The following is an 8809-nucleotide window of genomic DNA, read 5'->3' as shown; positions in this document are numbered from 1 at the left end:
GCTACCTGTTTGTGCATATGCGTTCTTCTTTTTTTAGCATTGTACTGTTAACAGGTTCCCTGTAACCCCTTCCCGCATCAGTCAGTACATTTACATCTTGATGCAGGAGGGAAGGGTTCAGTGAGGGTTCGCGCGGTGTCCCCGCTATGAACCGCTGCGATCCCGGGTGCTATGTGTAGCCCGGGATCGGGGCTATTAGCGAGTGCGGTCCGATCGCCACGCCTGCTAATTATACATTTAAAAGCAGCTGTTAAATCTGACCTCCCAAACACACACACACACCCCGTGATCGCCGATCGCGGAGAGGAGATTCATTCTGATTACCAGGCCGGGGTTCAGCGTTGCACTGATGATGATCCTGGCTCTGCAGCAGACCAGACTTATACAGCAATGATCTCATCGATCATTGCTGTATTAATCATCCTGCAGTGATCTATATTTGAGATCACTGCAGTAATACTGAAAGTCTCCCGGGGGACTAAAAGTTAAAGTGTACAGTAAGAAAAAAGTCTTTTTTATTAATAAAAAATTCCCTCCCCTAATAAAAGTTTGAATCACCCCCCTTTTCCCATTTTGTAAATAAAAATAAAAAAATAAACACATTTGGTATCGCTGTATGCGTAATTGCCCAAACTAATAAATTATCACATTCCTGATCTGACACTGTAAACTGCGTAAGCGCAAAAACCCGCTAAAGTGCATAATTGCAAATTTTTTGTCACATCAAATCCATAAAAATTGTAATAAAAAGTGATCAAAAAGTCGCCTATATGCAAGTAAAGTACCAATAGAAAAAAACAGATCATGACGCAAAAAAATGACACCTCACACAGCCCCATAGACTAAAGAATAAAAGCGTTATAAGGCTGGGGATAGAGCAATTTTGAACACATTTTTTTAAAAAGGTTTTATTTTTTAAACGCCGTCAAATAAAATAAAAGTTATATAAATTACATATCGTTGTGACCTGAGGAACATATATAACATGTCGGTTTCACTATAGAACAAATGGTGTAAACACAAAACCTAAGTCTGCCATTGCAAAGTAAAATTATTGGTGCAAAAAATAATGGCTCATGTGGGTCTGTGGGTGAAATGGCGCCATGGGCTTTTAAACTCAAGGAGGAAAAAACAAAAACGCAAAAATGAAAATAATCCCGGTCCTGAAGGGGTTAAGTGTGTGAATCTTCCCTTTCTTGTAATAAGCCTGACTCCCCTGTGTCCATCACATGACAAGGTTAGATTTTCTAAACCTGGAAACAATCTCATCACGGAGATCTTAATACCAGAAAAATTATACAGAAGGTACCTTGGAAAATGTAATAACTTTTTTTATTCAATGAATAACCTTTCTTTTGTGAAGCGGGAATAATCCTGTAATGTGCTGAGTAATGACCTAAACCACATAGAAAAGACATTACCCATAAATCAAGGCTGCACCTCATTTCTTCACTCATATTATTTACTGTTTCCATTTCATTGGATAAACTGAAGATGAATTCCATTAGGCCTCTGTACCCATAATGTGACATTAGGTGCAGTTTGGGAGAGGACACACAGCCTGGTGCTTGGCTCATTGTCAGCGGGAATTGTGAAGGATTCGGCTTATGATGGGACACATGCATTGATGACTCGAGCACCATCATAAAGCCGAGGGCATCTCTCTGAGTCAGGCACAGTCATGTCTACACAATACGTTCTCATTAGTCAGTGGTGTGAAGAGCGGACGTATGAATTTATCTGGACTTCATGTAGTGCAGTCATAGCAGGGATGGAAATGGCACTAAAATGATGCCACTAATGACTAAAAAAAGCAGTTTTTAAATCTTCCTCTTTTTATGCAGAGTACCATAAAACTTACAGAAAAGTTTCATGTGGTTATGTTGCCCAAAATTGACATAAAAACACTGTTATTGGAGGAGGTTGGGATGGTAGACGCCGGGAGCTCTGCATCCTAAACATTGCATTTAAGCAAGCTTTAAAAAAAAAAAACTGTCAGCTTTTTATAATAGCACAGCAAACAAGCACAAGTTTACAGAAGTTTTTGTAATTTAATGTATAAGGTTATTTATATCATAGTGGGAAAACCCTTGTAAAGGAGCAGCTACCATCTTTCTCAGAAGTCACATCACAAGACCCTTATTTCAGTATGAAATTGCAACTTACAACTGTGTGTAATGACACCACCTGACCACTAGATGGCAGAAGCAGACTTTACCGATGGCAGTCTCTGGGCCATAACTGACTCCCAATATTGAGATCCCTCTTGGACTTACAGCAGTCAGAAATAGTATAACAAATAGACAATTGTAAGAAAAGAAACAGAAGCAACGTGAGAAAATATTACTTTACTGAAAGAGTAGTAGATGCTTAGAACAAACGTCCAGCAGATGTGGTTGGTAAATCTACAATAACAGAGCTACTGCACTAATGCTAACAGGTAAAAAGAACAAGAATAGCAACTCACCCATAGAAGACAAGAAGAACTAGGTACAAAACTAGAATAAACTACTGGAAAGTTACAAGAAATTTGGGATTTAAATAAATAGATCTTATGCTATAATCTGCACTGAACTGTACAAGCCAAGGGGTCCTTAAAGGGGTTGTCCGGAGCTAAAAAATTATTCACAGAATAACACACATTACAAAGTTATACAACTTTGTAATGTATGTTATGTCTGTGAATGGCCCCCTTCCCCGTGTCCCACCACCCCCACCCGTGTACCCGGAAGTGTGGTGCGCTATACATACCTGTCACGTGCCGACCACGGTCTCCGATCCTCAGCAGTGACGTCTTCTTCGTGCGGCCGGCGGATCTTCCCGAGTGCCGGCCGCCCTCTGCAGCGTCATCCGAAGCTCAGCCGCGATTGGCTGAGCATAACTGTGCTCAGCCAATCGCAGCTGAGCAGCTGATGCTGGGCTTCACCTATAGCAGTCACATTTTATGGTATGTAACCAGCTCCTATAAACCTTCAGGGATTATAGTAGCGCCAAGTGGTATAACAAGCAGACAGTTTAACCAAAAACTCCATACAGATCATGTTTAAATACCCACAGGTAATAAGACGAAGAATAACAACTCACTAATAGATGATAGGAGCCGATTGATGATGAACTGGGCAATAAAAATTATACAGAACATGATGAATATATAAAAATACTGATCCTAACTAGGTGTCCCTAATCTTTCCCTGGACCTTGCCCTGAACTTTAATATACTGTACCTCCAGACAGATTGACCTTATTGTCCCTGCGATGATCCAATGGTTAACCCACCCTAGCAGAAACAATAAGAAGGGCATAGAGAAGCTGAACTAAGCTGAAATTAAAACATGCTACAAAATAAACAGGAGAATGAAGATCAGAACGGAAGAACTAGGAACATGACTAGGATGCAATACTAAAGCTATACTAGAAATGCTTAGTTCAGATTAACAGATTTTATGCATTAATTGGCGAAGAACTGCACGGCCAGGGATCTTTAAAGGGAAACTATCCAATAGGAACGGCACTCTATACAATCCTGGGATTGCAGTTAAGATCAGCTGATCCAAAGCCGGGGTCAGCTATCAGATACTGTGAAAGACAGTGACATTCTCACACCACCTATAGGCTTATGCTTTGTTGTTCAATAAAAATCAAAAGTAGATGGTACAACCAAGAGGTTATTACAAGGGGAGCTGAGACCTCAAGACAAGAGGCTGACATACTGCAGTACCAGATCACCTGCTCGGTATGAATGCCTGTGTGTTCTATAGTAAAATTAACAGCGTATCTGCATTACTACCTGCGGGCAAGGATACGGATATGACAATCCAAACAAAACAGAATTCAGCTACATAAAACTCATATTTGCCGACTCAGTCGCCAAATCTTATGATTGTCTTATCACAACAAATGCGGAGTCTGGAATGTGAGACCATTATGGAATTAAATTATTGAACATGTTGAATTTTCATGGTGAATTGGCCTGAGCAAATCCGCAGCTTCTGTCCATCTGTTTCTACCACTATTATTCCATCTCTTACATTATCCTTGGTCTACATAGCTTAAAGGAAAAGTCGGGACAATTTATAAAATCAGACAGGGGTCTGAACCCTGTCTAATGAACTGGTCGCTCAGCCAGTCAGTGACTGGGGCGGGACACTGCTCCAGTTACTCATTGGCTGAGCGGCCAGTCAATCAGCAGGGACAGGCATTTTCATCATCACAACTTAGGGGGAAAATGCCTTCTGGTGGGGGTCCTAAAGCTGGTCACCACGAGCACGGAGAAAGGTAAGGGCCCTATTCCACAGGATTGAGAATCGGCCCCAGTCGGACGATTATCGCTCGGTGGAATAGAGAGAACGACCAGCCGATGATCGTGTCATTGGCTGATCGTTCATTTAGGGCCAGACCTAAAATCATCGTTCCCCCACCGCGCATCGCTACGATGGAATAGCGGTGCGTGGCAGGCGACCGACGATTTGAGAAGCGCAGCATACATTACCTGCAGGGCTTCTCCTCTGCTCTGTCTTCCTCCCCGAGTCCCACGCGCTCTGGCTTCAGAATGGCCTGTCAGCTGACAGGTCACTCAGCCAATCACACTGCGGCGGTCCCGGCTTGTGATTGGCTGAGCACTCCGTCAGCTGACAGGCCATTCTGAAGCCAGAGCGCGCGGGACCCGGGAGGAAGACAGAGCAGAGGAGAAGCCCTGCAGGTAATGTATGCTGCAAGGGCTGCAAGGACATCGGTAACGATGTCCCTGCAGCCCTCGCTCAACGACCATCGGGCCGTGGAATAGGCCCAGTAAACGAGCGGCAATCTAGCAGATCGGCGCTCGTTTACATCGTTGATCGGGCCCTGCTCGGCCCGTGGAATAGGGCCCTAAGTCCCTACTTGTAATCAGTTTTTCCCCGTGCCGCCTGCCAGATTTCATAAATTACTGGACTTTTTCTTTAAAATTTTTGCAACCCTCCCGCTTTATACTGGCCAGTATGTATGCTTACTATAAAAAGGAAGCTATCCACCCAAAAAGTTTGCTCCAGCACTCACCTCTCCAATCTAAAACTTTTCTCTTTATTGTAGTCATTTTAAAATACAAAGGTTCACAAAATGCAGAAAAAAAACATTTTTTCCCTAGCCTCTTAGGGCTCTTTAACTGTTACAAAGCTAATGCATAAGTAGCTTATGTATCAGCCCCAATATTTTCTCTTATGCTCTAGGTGCAGTGATAGTGGAGTATTGGTATATGAGGATATGCTATTAATGTCTCTTGTCTCCCTACCTTTGACTAAGCATTGCCTGAGCTGGAGAGGTTAAACTGATTTACATAGTTACCTAGTTGATACGATAGGAAAAAGAAAACATACCCATTAAGTTCAACCAAGATGGAGATGGATGAAGAAAAGGGGATGGATGATGGGTACATTCTATACATATACATTGATGTTATTTTGGTCTAAGAACTTGTCTAAGCCTGTGTAGAAGCCTCCACTGTTTTTGCTGTGACCAGATCCTGGGGTAGACTGTTCCACAGATTTACTGTTCTCAGTTTCACTGGTAAAAAAGGCTTGTCGCCTCCTGAGATTGAACCGGGTGGAGGCAGTGCCCCTTGTCTTTTAAGCGCTCATATCCTTGAGGCTGCTGACTCCATGCAGAGGAAGGATCCTAATTGGGGTTGCCTCGAAAACATTGTTACAGCCATACTTTACAATAACTAGACCCCTCCTTTCTAGACTGGACCTGCTTCCCCCAGCTAGAGAGAGGATTGGTGGCTGAGCAGGTTCCTCCTCCTTTCTAGAACCTTCTTAACCATATATGGGTGTGTCATACTGTATAATAGACTAAGCACATTGGTTAGTAAATATACATAGCAATACATTGAAAAATACCAAAGCGAATTTTAAATTAAAAAAAAAAATTAGATTTTAAAAATCTATGATAATTTCCATTAAAACCAAGAGTGCGGGTTAGGGATTACGTGTCTGACTACTTGGACAAAGATCCTAGGAAACAACACTGTAGGACACTGCGGCTGATGTTTCTGCTTAGCCCCAAACCACCACAACTTTGCCACAAAACAACTCATAGCTTGTGGACAGGCAATAGCAACGATTTCCTCATCTGGTCCGAGTCCCTTTTACATTAATGTTTTCAAGACAGGAGTGCGATTTGTTTTTCTGATATGGCTCACAGAACGTTGTTTAGATTGGATACAATTGTAACAAACTCTCAGCTGTAAAGATTTTTAGGTCAAAGAAGGTTTCTGAATTCTGCATATAACAAATGACAGCAAGCAGAGACCCTTTGATGCACAGCGTGCTCCATCTCTGTGAGTAAGGTCTGACCCTCTGCACAATTCACCTTTATTTTACTACATCCAGGTTGTGGAGAATGAAGAAACCTTGTGCTGTTATTCGCTAAGTTCCTACATTTGTCTATGCGAATATGAGTCGGCCGTAAATCTTAAAGGTACATGATGGTTTTTCCGTGATGAATGCTGCTTAATGGTGATAATTCACAACCTGCAGAAATATTTATGAAGTGTAATAATTCAGCCGCAATGAATATTTAAAGACGGGGAATTAGATTTTGCAGCGTTGATGTTTGGCTCTGACTCAGCAGTCGTACTTTAAGATGTAAGTAGAGCATTCTCCTGGGTGGGCGGAAGGTATACTGTAGATCTGCCTGCCGCTGTAATACAAGAAAGCAACACTAATCTCCAGCAGATAAATGTCTCGCACAGTCACAAATCTCTGCTCATCCTGGAATTTCCTGCATCAAACAGGTGGATTATCACAATTTCTGCCTCTGTCTACGCCTGTAGCCTCAAAAAAATGGCAAGAATTCTGACAATTCTGACAAGAATTCTGACATTCTGCCAATGCTACCTTTATTATATCTGTACACTGAAGTGTTATAGTGTTAAAGTTTACCTATAATTTAGAAAAACTTTTAACAAGTTTTGATCAAAAAACTCTTCCCTCTAGTAAGTGTTACATCTCCAATCAGGGCAGCTTACACTGCTCGGTACTGCTCTATAATGTCCCCCATGCTGCTACAACTTCTGTGGGTGTGCTATAGAATAGGAGCCACTGCTCCGGTTGGCACTCAGTTGTTAAAATGTGAACAGGGCTCTTACCTCTATACTATTATGTCCCATACAAGGAGAATTGATCTGATAGCCACAGCTGGTTTGACAATAGCTAAACAGGGTTAAGAAGTCTGAGAAATATTCATGTTTTTCACCCAAAACACCAGGAGGAGTGGACTTTTTCAGTTGATTCCATTGACATGGTCCAGTCCCTAAAAGAGTCACTACTTGGTGCCAAGTACATTGATGGAACTTAAAGTGTAACTTTCATTTAGGAAAACTTTTCACATGTCATAGAGACGTGTAAGCCCATGGGGCCCGACTACTTTTTCCTGCAGCGCTGTTCTCTCCCCACTCGTTCTCCTGATCAGTCAGGGTCTGAACACTCAGACATGGACCAACCAAAATCTCTCTATGACATGTCAAAAGTTGTTGGTGGTGTGTAACGGAACATCTACTAGAAGATTAGCGAAGAAGGTCCTGGGTGTCAAACACTCGTATATCATAGAAGAGACAAAAAGAACAATGAAAAACATGTTGAATAGAGCCTAGGCGCAGGTGTGTGGTGGTGTAGACCACTGCCAGGATGGGGTGAGGGCTTTATGACTGATAGTATGGGTCCAGTCATGTCACCCTGTCCTTGGTCCCATAACATAGAACAGACTGATCAGCCAGCGATGCTTCTGAAACCTTGTAATATGGATTATTCCTCATCTCTCCTCATAGTTTTTTGTTGCTTTTTGGCTGCATTTAGTAATCTTTCAATATAATGTTTGCTGGGAGTCACTCGATGAGCAGTAATGTGGCTTCTGTTTTCCCCAGCCCAATGTTTTACGGCACAGTTGTCTGTTTTCAAGTCGTGTAAAACGATCGCTCCAAGGTCCCCTTCTCTTTCTCGTTGTCCTCATAAAAAATAACACGCTTTCCATTTGGTACCTTTTATGTTTTTATTTGCCCATTGAACGATTTTATGCCTTTGTCTGGAACAGGTTACCAAATGCAATCACAAAGGCGGCACTTGGGCTCTTCCTTATGACTTAATGAGCTCCTTTAAGTCGGATAGACTTCTTCACACTACGGTTTTTCAATGTGAGAAAAAGTAAATCTTTGCAAACGCAGGAGATTGAAGCCGCGACTACCTTTCCTAATATTTGTTTATAAGGCACATGTTCCGAAATGCGTCTGTTCCCGTAATGACTCCTGGGAGCACATCGCTGGATTTACGACTCTGCTAATTAAATCTCATTTTTGTCACATTATTGACTAAGGAGACATGGCAGAATTTTAAGCTCTTGTCTTTTTAGTTTCCAATTTGCTGCACACAGCTGTGCGGAGATCAGCTTTACGAGCTGCTTCCACCTTCCAGGATTTGCTTTATTGAGGCATAAATTTATGATTTTTCTACTTTTTTTTAATGTTTTTTTGCCAAGTTCCAATCTTAATAAATTCACTCCCGTTGCTCTGTATAAATCTGCAGCGGGAAGGAGGGGGGGTCCTGGTATCATTCCCCCTTGTGTTATTATTCATGACCGCCTGTAAAGTGTCCGCATAACCCGGAGATTTAGTGCTTTATCTTTAATTTAGTCTGTAGGGACAAACTTTCATGGAGAGGATGCCAAGCTCTTTGTATGGGAGACTATGGCGGAACACCCACCTCATTACATGATGTCTCCAGATGCTCCGCACAGAAGTAATGCACAGAATAATCATGATTTTTCCCATGTGATTATATTA

Source organism: Dendropsophus ebraccatus, chromosome 15 (genome assembly GCF_027789765.1).
Source record: "Dendropsophus ebraccatus isolate aDenEbr1 chromosome 15, aDenEbr1.pat, whole genome shotgun sequence".
Taxonomy (NCBI): Eukaryota; Metazoa; Chordata; class Amphibia; order Anura; family Hylidae; genus Dendropsophus; species Dendropsophus ebraccatus.
Note: the sequence above shows the minus strand (reverse complement) of the source record.